Source organism: Narcine bancroftii, chromosome 4 (genome assembly GCF_036971445.1).
Source record: "Narcine bancroftii isolate sNarBan1 chromosome 4, sNarBan1.hap1, whole genome shotgun sequence".
Classification (NCBI taxonomy): domain Eukaryota; kingdom Metazoa; phylum Chordata; class Chondrichthyes; order Torpediniformes; family Narcinidae; genus Narcine; species Narcine bancroftii.
The window spans coordinates 52,434,392-52,448,829 of record NC_091472.1 but is presented as its reverse complement, the minus strand read 5'-3'; the positions used below and the strand labels follow the sequence as shown (position 1 = coordinate 52,448,829).

At 40.0% G+C, this 14,438-nt stretch overlaps 1 long non-coding RNA gene across 3 annotated transcripts in view; it reads right to left on the bottom strand.

Moving 5' to 3' along the window:
• Positions 1 to 14,438, bottom strand: part of LOC138759840 (uncharacterized) — a 57,293-nt gene that overhangs the window by 23,171 nt on the left and 19,684 nt on the right. For all 3 annotated transcript variants that reach the window (XR_011355138.1, XR_011355140.1, XR_011355139.1), the window contains exons 2-3: positions 6,469 to 6,614; positions 1,314 to 1,434 (exon numbers count right to left, since the gene is read on the bottom strand). This is a non-coding gene — a long non-coding RNA (uncharacterized lncRNA). The remainder of the gene's footprint in view (positions 1 to 1,313; positions 1,435 to 6,468; positions 6,615 to 14,438) is intronic.

Sequence of the window (14,438 nt, the reverse complement as noted above, 5' to 3'; positions counted from 1 at the left end):
CCTTTGGCATGTTTCCCACACATTCTGTTTTGTAGCTCCTATATATGTTATCAGATTACATTTATTGGTTCAACTGAAATCCAAGATGTTTTCTGACCCCTTCTATCCATGTATGCTGCCTGACCCATTGACTTGCTCCAGCTTCTATTGTCTTCCTCAAGATTCCAGCATCTACATTTATTATGTTTATCTAGTTATGTCCCTTTCTGATCTCTCCTGAAGTCATAAATTTTTTAAGCCTCTGATTTTTTTTCAAAAACTTCGCGCAATTAAAATTCTTATACATCTTTGTTAGCTTATATTGTTAAATGGGCCAATTCCAAACAAGTAGTTGAAGGTGCATTGAATGATTAATCCGATGAATCAATAAACTATATTTTTCATTTGATACTGCGTAGATGTTATAGGTTTTCTTGCTTAAACACCAGCTCATTATTGTAAAGAGTACTTTTTAATAGAATGGAACTGTAAATTGTGAAGAAATTCATTAAAAAAATAACTGTCAGTTAAGGGTAGGAACCAAATAGTGGACAGTAAATTCCTTTTCCTCTCCATGTAATTGTTATGGAATATTTTATGTCCATCTGAATCGTCAGATAAGGCTTTGATGGATATTTTCAAGCAAAACCAAGTGCTTTCAACAATGTAGCACTTCCTCAGTCATGTGTGGTCTTAACTTATATGATCAATTTCTTGAGTGGGACCAGAGTTTAATATCGATTTGGCATAATTAAACATAATATCATTTGATACATACTTAATATAAGTAGAACCATATATTCTAATTATAAATAATATAATTTAAATATGTTAAACAGATTGGGTGGCCCAGTTGGCGGAGTGGTTTGCTTGCGCTGTAAGCGCAAGCAAACGGGACTGGACCAGGGTTCGAATCCAACACTGTCTGTAAGGAGTTTGTACATTCTCCTTGTGTCTGCATGGTTTTTCCCCCAGGGGCTCCAGTTTCCTCTTACCGTTTGAAACACACCAGATTATAACACCCAATTAATTGGGTGTAAATTGGGCAGCACGGATTCGTTAGCGAAATAGTCTGTACTGTGCTGTATGTATTAAAATTTTCAAATTTTAAAAAAAATTATTTAATACTCTTTTATACCATAAAATCCTAATGTGCCTTTCCACTGTTAGTTGTTCATGGGCAGGAAGATATAAAATGATTGTGCTAACAAGACATTGGTGATGTGCTTGAAACACATTAATTGGTTGGTTTGTAGAAGAAACAACACACACCCTCGGCACCACTGACCTCAAAATATTTCATAGCTAATAAAGTAATTATAAAATGCACGCACCTGCTATTGTGTAGGGGCCTTCTTGCAGAGCGCTTAGCCCTAAAAACACCAGTGAGATAAACGACCAGATGATCTGTTTGAATGTTGCCAAATGAGGAAAAGCTCCCTGTTGGTCATCTCTCTTATCCCAGGAGAGGAGAGATTAAAGTCACATGTAAAAGTATAGAACTGTAAATCTTTCTATAGTATTGCATTCCTTTAATATGGGTCTGAACTTCAAGCATAAATTGCATGCTGAAGTCTCTATAATGGACTTTGTAGTTGAAACCTTCTCACTTAGAGGTGAGAGTACTATCACTGAGCAAACGTTGACTCCTTAGGTGACTGATGCACCCAAGGGAAGTCTGATACAATTCTGAGGCATATAACACTTTAGAAGAGTTGCGACATTAATAGCCAGAGGCATCAATAAATGTAATAAAGCTTAGCCTTGCTTGCCAGTGATACCCATATCCCATAAATAAATAAAACAGAAGTGTTTGTGGAAGAGCTTAGTAACAAATCATTCACAACAATCTTTGTAAATTTTAACTTCCTCGAGCACTGTTTCTTTTACAAAAAATAATGTAGATTCTGTTTATGGATTCTACTGTGGAAGTACGGATGCAGGGCGTCAGTGCATGTGGTGCAATGTGATATTTTCCGAAGAAAACCAATTTTACTGTTTGCTTCGAAAAAAAGAGCAGTACAACCACAAAAATTGCCATAAGAATCCTACAAAATCAAATTGATTTTACAAAGGTTAAATGATTAAAAAGTATATTTCCTGCTGGGCATTATAAACCTTTTGTTACATACACACTGATTATCAACTAAATCTGAATGGCCAATTGAAATGGACAAAAAATGGAAGCAGCGCTACTCAGGTGGAAATGACCGACAATCATGTAAGCATTGACAATATGTCATTGACAATCACAGAAAGACAAAATGGAGTTCTGGGGAGAAACGTCACAAGAGAAGGTGGATGAAAAATGAAAGCATTTCAGGTCTCTACCCAAAGAGTTATTGGGTTCAGGTTATGAATTGATATTCAAAATGATGGACACTGATTCTACATTTAGAACACCAAAACAAATCAATTCATTCTGCCTAATGTAGATAGTTCGTAAAAAAAAATGCCATTTGCTTAAAAAATATTTGGAAATATGTCTGGATAGAAATTAAGTTATAATCTGTTCCCAGCATTTATATTACAAATTTACTACTTTACTATTTGACAAACACCCATTACATTACATTAGTCTAGTCCAGTAATTAAAACCAGAACTAGTGTCATGGCCAATTAATGTCCCCAGGTAGCATGCCCATTAGTTTTCCCATTAGTGAATTCAACAATACTAATGGGATTTCCACCATGGGATGTTAATTGGGCATGACACAGGAATTGGTTTTGTTCTTTGCACACCCTTGCTAATGACGAAATTAATGAGCATTTTATTGAATGCTATCTCATCAAAGTAGATCTAGCTAATTCACAGAACTCACGGAATTATTATGAACACCATTTTGTATCCGTGAGGTTGCTGCACGAGTGCACCATGCAATTCACTGCAACATCATTAAACTTCCATCGGTAGCAAAATGCCAGGCGACTTCACTTTATTCTTCTGAAGCAATTACGTTTGTTAGGTAGTTCCAAGAAATAAATTTTAAACCATTCATTTAAGTTGACTTTTTCCAAAACAAACAATTGTCAAGTGAGCACAAAGGCTATTTAAGTTGACACCAAAGAAACATTTATTTCTATAATCCAAAATGACAGGACTTCAATGTAATATTCTCCATCAATTACACCACATTTTCTGCATGATTTCATACAGTTAATAGATGAAGGGTCGGAGGCCAAGAAACTGCAGTATATCATTATAAGATGCAAAGGAACTTGCATCAACTGTAACAGGGGCTAGATGGATGGTCAGGTGTTCATGCAAGGAAAGAGAGGATTGATGGTTTGATGAACACAGATATCTCCATTGGGGATATCAGAGCCATCTTAGATGAGGGCTAGAGAAGGAAATCAGGGAGCATCAGAAAATTAGATCCATTAACAGTGTCTAGGGTTGGGAAATTTGGAGGTAAATCTAGAAAAAGCAATCATGGATGTGTCTTTACACAGAAGGCCTGAAGAAATTCAAAGCACTCCTTAGAGGAGTTCCAGTCCAGCATTTTAATATAAACACGAATGACCTTGGGCAACATGTTTAAATATGCAGTACACAAAAGTGCTGGATGAACTCAGCAGGTCATGCAGCATCCATGAAAAACAAACCAGTCAACATTTTAGGCGTGGGCCCTTCGTTAGGTTTGCCGAAAATCTGGCAGATGTCTGAATAAGAAGGTGGGGGGAAGCTCTGTTCTCTTCTTCCAGCTCTCACTTGTATGAACCTATCACCCACTAGCCAATGCTCCTCCCTTGCCCCTCCTGTATTTAAATTTTCCCTGGAATGTTGCAATAAGGAGCAAGATAAGGGATTATATCCATAGATGTCTGATACTCATGGGGTCCATAGTGCAATTCAGACCAGGAAACAGCTGTTTAAATTTTTGGACTAATGCAAAAAATATTTGAAAAACACTGTCCAAAGTATATTTTCAATTCCTAAAATAAACAAGAACACAGGAAAACAGGAGAAGCAGCAAACCATTAGGCCCTTCAAGCTACTCAGTATGGTCAAGGCAGATCTATGCTGACCTCATTCCCCTTCTGTGGTGCTTCCCAATAATCCTCAACACCTTGATCTTTGAAATATTTCTTTATCACTATCTTAAATTAATCCAACAATCTAGTCTCCACCACCCTTAGGAGCAGAGAATTCCAGAGGTCGACTCCCATATGAGAAAAAAAAATCTCTATCTCACTTTTAAATCATTTTGCAGCTAGTTATCCTTATTTGTGTCTCTCATGAATGAAAAAAAAAATTCAATATCCACTCTATCAATCCCGTAAGTATCCTATATGGTGGAATATGGTCACCCCTCATTCTTCTGCATCCCAAGGAAAACAAATATGATCTGTCTAGTCTCCTTTAATAGGGCAAAGTAGCCTGGTGAATATTCTTTGGACTGTCTCCAGCACTATTACGGTTCTGGAAATTAAAGGGTGAATTTATGTGGTGAGATTAAATTGCTTGGGACTCTGCTCATTGGAGTTTCAAAGGATGAGGGGTGCCTTATAGACACATCAAAGTTCATGAATGCATCAGATAGGTCAGAAGCAGGAAGATGGTTTCCACCAGCAGTGAGATTTGAACTTAGAGGCAAAGTCTCAAGATACAGGATAGTAGATTTAAGACAAAGATGAGAAGGAACTGTTTCTCCCAGGGAATAATAAATCTGTGGAATTCTCTATCCAAAGAAGCAGTAGGGGCTGCCTCATTGAAGATTTAAGACACAGATAGATAGGTTTTGAAGAGTAGAGTACACAGTTTTTGAATGGTAGGGGAATTAAAGCATATGGAGAATAGGTGGGTAAGTGGAGCTAAGTCCATGACCAGATTAACTATGATCTTATTCAAATCCTGCTTCTATTTGTTATACTCCTATTTAGGTTTGGGGACTATAGCAGTGCATGATATTCTATATATGGCCTCACCAACACCATGTACATCTGTAACAAAGCCTCCCTCTTCTTAAACTCCAACCAATTCATGATGAAGGGCTCAGGTGTGAAAGGTAGATTATCATTTACTTCCATTGTACTACGTGACCTGCTGAGTTTCTCCACCACATTTGTGCAATGCTTTTTAAATTCCAACCCCTTGACAAAGACAATCAAAATGCCATTTGCCTTCTTAACTTGTTGGGCCTTGCCTGTTTACCTTTCATGATTCATGAACTAAATGGGCCTAAAGTTCATGAACATGCAGTCTTTTTTCCACTTAGATAACCATCTGCCTTTTGATTCCTCTTAACGAAATGTGAGGCCTCACACTTCTTCACATTAAACTCCAATTGGCAGGTTTTTGTTCAATCATTCAATCTGGGGGCAGGTTTTTCCACAGAGGATGGTGCAAATATAGATTGAATTGTCTGGTAAGGTGGTAGAGGCAGACTCAATGACAAGGTTGAAAAGTATTTCAACAGGTAGCTGGATAGGAAAGGTTGAGAGCAATTTGGACTAAAGCAAGCAAATGGGAATAACTTAGATAGATGTCTTGCACAACCTGAATATTGGGCTGTTGGTGTATAAATCTTTCAATATCTATATCTAATTGCAGAATCATAAAGTCATCATCATAACATGCCCTTTTACTTTTTTTTTGTCAGTGGAAAATTTTGAAACTTTATACGAATTCCTTCCTCCACGTCATTAATAATTTAAGACTAAGAACTGATCACAGGGGTACTCGATATCATACCTCTCCTGTCTAAAAAAGATTCATGTATTTCTACGTAAAACACAAAAGTCTCCAGACATCGTGGTTGATGCAAGAACAATGCTGGAGAAATTCAGCAGGTCAAACTGCATCCTTTATAAAGCAGAGATAAAAATACATAATCAACATTTCAGGCTTGAGTCCTTTATCGAGGCATGGAAAAATGTTGGCGGGCATTCGAATAAAAAGATAAGGGGAAGAGCATGGTAGAAAAGGCAGGAAGTAATAGATGGAGAAAGGAGAGAGGGCACAACATCAAGCAATGGAAGGAGGGATGTCAGAGTGAAGAGAGGGGAAAGGGGCTGGAGAGCTGAGGGAAATAAGAGAGGGGGAAGGGAAGGAAGGGGGAAGGGAGACCAGGTTAGCAAAATCCAGAAAAACCTGTTAATTGATGTTAAGAAAGTCCACAGTTGGAGAGTTCCCAGATAGAAAATCTGGTGTTGTTCCTCCAATTTATGGGTGGTCTTGGTGGGATAGTACACAAGCCCATGGACAGACGTGTGAGTATGGGAGTGGACATGGAAATGAAATGGTTGGCCACAGTTTTTAATTTATTCCTACTCTGTTATCTATGTGCCACTCAATTTTCCAATTACACCACTAAACCCTCCAATACCATGGCTCTTAATTTATGCATCAGTCTTTGCCAAATGCCTTTTGGAAATACAAATATAATACAAGTCCAGGTTCCCCTCCATCAACTCTCTTCAAAGAATTCAAGCAATTTGTCATCCATGATTTATCTTTCAGAAAAGTAGCTGACCTGCTCAACTCACCTCAATGATTATTTGTTTCTTCTTTGATTATTGACTTCTGCATCTTGCCAGCCATAGATGATTAACTAACCTACAGTTCCCATCTTCTGTCTTCCTTTTTGAACAAGGGGGTCACATTGGGTATTTTCCGATCTCCTGGTACCATTCTGAAATTTAGGAAGATTTTTTTTTAAATGCAATCATCAGGTCCACTATCTCTGCAGCCACTTCATTTAAAACCTTTGAGTCCAGATCATGGGGTCCCATGAGTTTCTGCAATATTTATTCCCAGTAATTAACATTTTTACAACTTCCTCTCAGTCTCTGTATTTCTTTATTCATCCATTTGTTCCTAAACAAAGTCAAATAATCACATTTCTAGTTCACACAATATAGCTAAAGTTAGGTCTTTAAATGTTTCTTTTTTTTTCTATTGGTAATTGATTTCCTGTATTCATATTTGCATCAAGATATACTGACTGCACTTAACTTTTAAGATGCACAGAGAAGCATTTTCAAGCATAGTGGCACAGCAAGGGAAGTCCTTGTTCCACAGGTTCAAGGGGCCAAGTCCTGTCTGGGCTGTCTACGTACAACTTTGAAGTTCTGTCTCTCATTGGATGCATTGATCTCCTCAGAGTTCTCCAGTTTCCTCCTCCATCCTAAAAATGTGCTGTTAGATTAATTATCTCTGATAAATTACCCTTTTAAGATGGATGACTGGCAAAAAAAAAATCACAGAGGAGGAGATGAGAATTTTCTGCAGGGACACAGGAAAGTAAGGAAACGACAAATGGAACAAATATCCATGTTACTGGGAGCTAGCATGAACACAAAGATAAATAAAATAATGATCATTGCTGTCCAGAAAATCTAGGCCACTATTAACAATCTTTGGTCATAGAAAGGACAAGTTATTTTCTTCCCAAGCACAAATGAATTACATTTATCTTCCTGTGTAGCAACACCAGAATTCAAAACATCATTATAGTGTAAATAAATGAGTTATTCATTCTGAAAAAGCATTTCACAAAATTCTTATAATGAGGCATTGAACTATTCTTTTGCTTTGAAATCAAGATCAGCTTTTTGTAAGATGATATGTTCTGATTTTGTAATGCATCATATTAGAGTGAGATTTCAAACCCATGGAATTTAATGGAAAGGCCCTCGCATGTTCTCAGAATCCTGAACATGTTTTGTTTGCAAGTCTGCAGAAAAACACTTCATCCAGGACAATAATACCAATAATTCACTTCGGCCCAAAGGTATAAAAAGAATATTAGTATCATATACATATGAATTAGGATTTCTTAAAGACTAATCTATTTTAAAATTCCTTGAGATGTACCACTGCTTTTGCTAAATGAATCACATTAGTGTTTCATTTATCTTAACATTTGAAAAAAGGTATTAAGATAAATCATATCCAGTTTGGTAGTCAAATTTTTTTTTAAAGCACAATGCTGAATTTCACAAAGAGCTGCAATTGTGAAATTCTAGATTCTGTCCTAATGCTAATAAAAATGTACCAAAATTATCCTAAGGCAGCATTCTGTCACTACTCTATTATTGTTTATCTGCTGCTAAATTATTAAATCATGCCTTCTCGGATAATTTAATGTAGGCAACAAAAAAAAATTCCTCTTAACCCTCTGCCTAATTATTGACTGACAAGTACCTGTGGATCAAAAAGGAATAAAGGACACTCATTTCATAGCTATAGCACATGATATTCTTCCTGGTTTCCCACAAAAAAAAAACCCATCAAGCTGATTGGTTCTGAAGCTGAGTTTTATACCTATTGTAGAAAAACAATTCAAATAAAATCATTAGTATTATTTTAATTCAAAAAGGGAAGGCAATTAATAAACATTAGCAAAGTGGTCTGAATGCCTCACAGGACTGAAAATGTGCTTTGAATTTATTGGAAGAAGATAACAATAAACGGCCTCATTAAGGTGCAATCCACATTTCAAATATGTTGGTGAATTGCTACCCTTGTTTTCATAATTATAATTTCTAAATTATAATTCAACGAACATTGTTCTAGGTTTTCTCATTTGTAACTTTTGTTCCACTATGTCATTTGTTTGATTAAGCACTAGCTAATTGGAATTAATTTTTGAAATATATTTTACACAAACAATGTGACATCAATGACCTATACTCCTGTTATCTGTTGGGATTTTTCTGCACAACATGTGGTTTATTTTTATTATTTCCCTTTCTTTCACGTAAAGAAAAGTATATGTTGCATGTGCAATTCTTTATTTTCTAATAAAAACATTATTGTAACTAGAACTTGATTAAAACCTCTTGATAATATACCAATTTCTATTCTCTGACAGGAAGGGGAACATTTCCCTAATGATATTATGTAGTACACATCCTGCTGCATTCAAAACACCTCTATTTTCATTTTATGTCGTCTTGCCACTATTTTGGAAGCTTATGTGCAAATGTTTTAAAATAGTGCAAAGATAAGGGGCAAGAATGAAATTATGCAATATGAGGTGTTGACATTCATGATAAATTTTTTAGCTTCTCATAATAAAACTTTATTTATTTGGTTACAGCAAGTGCATGAAAGTAAATATTCAATCCTGTTTATACAATAGGTTATTGGAGCCACACTGGATATAATCAATTTTTTACCAATTTGTAACATTTCAGCTTATATACATTTATATATACCAATAAGTCCATCAATATGCAAGGGTTTCTTGATGTAAAGGAATAACTAACTGAATCTTGCCACAGTATAGGTGACAGATCATATTATGAATTGAAGGCAATCAATTTTCTTCTTGGATGGTTAGATTAATTATTTAATCAAAACCCTAGAGTGGCTCATATCAAAATTGGAAGATTCCATTATCTGGGGAGGCCAGTTAGAGTATCAGTTAGTGCAGTGCTTTTACATTGCTAGCAACCTGAGTCTGAACCTGGCACTCTCTCTGAGTTAATATGTTCTCCCTGTATCTGTGTGGGTTTCCTCCTGGTGCTTCAGTTTCCTCGTACCCTTCTAAACATTGTAGGTTAACTGGTGCATTTTCGTGGTGCAGGCTCATGGGCTGGAAGGGCCTGTCACCGTGCTGTATGTCTCAGTATATTCAGCAAAGTAAATAGTACAGATGAAATAGAAGTTGCCAACATTATCCAAAGGCCAGGACTAATGATCTGGAGACACAATCTCACACTTTATAACTTGGAAATTTAAATTAAATAACTTGTGTAATCTGGTACAAAGAAGTTAATATCAGCATTGATGATCTTGAAATTTATTAGAATCTCATTAAAAGACCATATAGTCCTCTTATGTCATCCAGTAAACTCTTTTTATGTAACAGTAATGTGGGTTGAATCTTATATGCCATATGAAATTGCCTTACACTTGGTTTGATTATATCACACAGCACAACAGAAAAGCAAACACCTAACATAATTATACTCACATAATCATAGCTTTCAATTATCATCTATCATCCTCCATCACAGAACCATCGACAGGACAGGAGATTTCAAGAGAATAGCCCTGGAAGCCCTCAAATCCCACAAAATCTCATGGCATTGGGTCAAACATGGGCAACAAAACCTTTTGACTGCAGTGCGTTGTCCAAGTCCAACTTATCCAAGTCCCTCTGCAGAATCCATGGTTCTTCAACATTATCTTTCCCTTAGCCAATCTTCGTGTTAACTGCAAATTTTGCCACAAAGCCAAGAATACCACAGTCTAAGTAATTTACGTATCTTCTTTTTTTCTTTTTCTTTGGCTTGGCTTCGCGGACGAAGATTTATGGAGGGGGTAAATGTCCACGTCAGCTGCAGGCTCGTTTGTGGCTGACAAGTCCAATGCGGGACAGGCAGACACGGTTGCAGCGGTTGCAGGGGAAAATTGGTTGGTTGGGGATGGGTGTTGGGTTTTTCCTCCTTTGCTTTTTGTCAGTGAGGTGGGCTCCGTGGTCTTCTTCAAAGGAGGTTGCTGCCCGCCAAACTGTGAGGCGCCAAGATGCACGGTTTGAGGCGATATCAGCCCACTGGTGGTGGTCAATGTGGCAGGCACCAAGAGATTTCTTTAGGCAGTCCTTGTACCTTTTCTTTGGTGCACCTCTGTCACGGTGGCCAGTGGAGAGCTCGCCATATAACACGATCTTGGGAAGGCGATGGTCCTCCATTCTGGAGACGTGACCCACCCAGCGCAGCTGGATCTTCAGCAGCGTGGACTCGATGCTGTCGACCTCTGCCATCTCGAGTACTTCGACGTTAGGGATGAAAGCGCTCCAATGAATGTTGAGGATGGAGCGGAGACAACGCTGGTGGAAGCGTTCTAGGAGCCGTAGGTGATGCCGGTAGAGGACCCATGATTCGGAGCCGAACAGGAGTGTGGGTGTGACAACAGCTCTGTATACGCTTATCTTTGTGAGGTTTTTCAGTTGGTTGTTTTTCCAGACTCTTTTGTGTAGTCTTCCAAAGGCGCTATTTGCCTTGGCGAGTCTGTTGTCTATCTCGTTGTCGATCCTTGCATCTGATGAAATGCCGCAGCCGAGATAGGTAAACTGGTTGACCGTTTTGAGTTTTGTGTGCCCGATGGAGATGTGGGGGGGCTGGTAGTCATGGTGGGGAGCTGGCTGATGGAGGACCTCAGTTTTCTTCAGGCTGACTTCCAGGCCAAACATTTTGGCAGTTTCCGCAAAAAAGGACGTCAAGCGCTGAAGAGCTGGCTCTGAATGGGCAACTAAAGTGGCATCGTCTGCAAAGAGTAGTTCACGGACAAGTTTCTCTTGTGTCTTGGTGTGAGCTTGCAGACGCCTCAGATTGAAGAGACTGCCATCCGTGCGGTACTGGATATAAACAGCGTCTTCATTGTTGAGGTCTTTCATGGGTCTTTCTTCAGCATCATGCTGAAGAAGATTGAAAAGAGGGTTGGTGCGAGAACACAGCCTTGCTTCACGCCATTGTTAATGGAGAAGGGTTCAGAGAGCTCATTGCCTTATCTGACCCGACCTTGTTGGTTTTCGTGCAGTTGGATAATCATGTTGAGGAACTTTGGGGGGCATCCAATGCGCTCTAGTATTTGCCAAAGCCCTTTCCTGCTCACGGTGTCGAAGGCTTTGGTGAGGTCAACAAAGGTGATGTAGAGTCCTTTGTTTTGTTCTCTGCACTTTTCTTGGAGCTGTCTGAGGGCAAAGATTTACGTATACTGTAACATGAAAAACAGAGGACTCAACATCGATCCTTGGAGAACATCATTAGTCTTCTTCAGCCAGCCAGAAAAGGCTCCATTTATTCCCACACTTTGCCTTCACCCAATCAAAAAAAAACGTATCAATTCTAGTGCCTTTCCTGTAATCTCATGGACTCCTATCTTCCCACCAGCTTCAAAGGACATCAATCACCCTGGTACCCAAGAAGTGTAGTGTGAGCTGCCTCAATGACTATCGCCCAGTAGCACTAACATCTACTGTGATGTAATGCTTTGAGAGGCTGGTCATGGCCAGAATTAATCCATATCTAAGTAAAGATCTGGACCTGCTGCAATTTGCCTTTCGTCACAATCACTCCTCGGCAGATCCAATATCACTGGCTCTCCACTCAGCTCTGGATCACCTTAAAAACAGCAATTTGTATATATGGCTGCTCTTCATCGAGTACAGCTCAGCCTTCAACACCATTATTCCCTCAGTACTGGTCAAGAAGCTACAAACCCTAGGCCTCTGTACCCACCTCTGCAACTGGATCCTGTGGCAGAAAATCCATTAACCTGTGCGGGCCTTGCAGCCCTTGTGTGATCACACGTTTGACCACCATTTTGTGCGTTGGGCTACCTCCCAGGCAGCATGCCACTACATGACCCCAAACCCCTTCCTCCAACAGAACCGGCAATCCGAGTATTGTCCTTTGTCTTTGGCGGCCTGCCCCTGCATCACAGGGCCTGTGTAATGACCAGTTGGCTGGTGTTTATGTGTGCTACCTTGAGGCAGTCGATAGTGAAAATCTCTTCCTTACCATCAATATCCAGCACACAAATGGTCCTGTTGTGCCTGGTCACTTGGTAGGGCCCCTTGTAGGGGTGAATGGTGTGCTCCCCATCCTACAAAGATGTATTTACATGTCTTTAGATCCTTGTGGATGAATATCTTTGGTTGGTCATGAGGCAATAGCTGCATTGGAGCCAAGGTGCCTAGTCCTTCCCTTAGCTTATTCAAAGTTGTTGATGATGGTTCTTCTGAGTGCTTGTCAGCAGCCAATAACTCTCCTGGTATGAATAATGGTGTGCCATACACCATTTCTGCCGCCAAGGTATTGAAATCCACCTTTGGTGCTGTGCGGATACCCAAGAGGACCAATAGTAGCTCATCTGTCCAATGTGGTCCTTTGAGTCGAGCCATCAGATCTGTCTTCAGGTGTCTGTGGAACTACTCACCAAACCATTGGCCTGTGGGTGATATGCTTTTCTGCAGTGGAGTTGGGTTCCCAGAGCCCAAGGTGAATTGTGCACCCCTATCAGAAGTCATATGCTCCAGTACCCCAAACCTTGCTACTCAGGTACTGATCAATGCTCTGGTGCAGGACTCGGTACTTGTCTCCGCCAGTGGAACTACTACTGGCCTCTTGGGGAGCAGTCGACCATCATCAAAATATACCTTGCCACCCGGTTCTACAATGTCAATGTGGACATGACTGAATGTTCGCTGTGCTGGTTCGTAGGTTTAGAGAGGTGCTTTGGTGTGCGTTTGCACTTTGACGTCTGACAAAGTGTGCAGATCTTAGTCCTTTGACTGACCTGCTTATGGAGGCCGTGCCAGATGAACTTGCTGGCTACCATCTTGACAGTGGTTCTGATGGCCGGATGTACCAAGTTCTGCATCACTTTGAAAACCTGCCATCTCCAGGATGCCGGTAAGATGTGGCGGGGCTTGCCAATGGACACATCGCATGGCAGCGACTGGTTGCCTGGGCTGATATGACATCCCCTAGCCTCAACCCTGACACCGCTGTCAGGAATACCAGAATGTCAGGGTCTGTCTGTTGTTCTTTGGCCAGGGTTGCATAGTCTATCTCCTGGGAAATGATCTGGATTGCCTGAATCGCCTGCTGTAACAGCATGTCAGCTACTACATTGGTTTTACCAGCAATATGTTCTATGTCCATGGTAAACTCAAATATGTAGGTCAGGTGTCTTTGTTGCTTGGCTGATCACAGGTCCAATACTTTGAAAGCAAAGGTTAGCAGTTTGTGGTCTGTGAAGATCTTGAATTGCTTCCCCTCCAAAAAGTATCTGAAGTGTCGGACCACCAGGTACAGTGCCAAGAACTCGCAATTGAAGGTGCTGTATTTGAGATGGCCAGAGGTGTCTGCTAAAAAAATGCCAGGGGTTGCCAATGTCCTTCAATCAACTGTTCAAGCACACCGCCAGCTGCCATATTAAAGGTGCCTAATGTGAGGGCGGACAGGGTATCTGCCCTAGAGTACGCCAGAAGTATAACATTGGCAAGTGCATCTTTTGCTATTTGGAATGCCTCTGATACTTCCTTGTCCCAGGTGATCTCTTTTCCCTGCCATGCTGCTAATATGAAACGGTTGTATAAATTAATCATACTGGCAAATTCCTAGAGGCCCTTCACCGTATGGGGTTTGGTGAACTGCCTGACATTTTTGGGCAGAGATATCGCCCCGTGACTGTTAATTCTGTAGCCCAGGAAATTGATTGGCTGGGTTGATTGTAAGGCTGAAGTCACTTAGGCAAGTGCACAATTGTCTTCAGTGGGCCACGTGCTCTTTGTGATTGTGGTTGGCTATCAGGATATCATCCAGGTAAATGAATGAAAACTTGAGGTCATGGCCTACCACGTCCATGAGTCTCTGGCAGGTCTGAATTGCATTCTTGAGCCCGAAAGGCATCCTTAGGAACTCGAACAGCCAAAAGGTTGTGATAATCGCAGTTTTAGTGATGTCATCGGGGTGGAATGGTATTTGATGATAGGCCC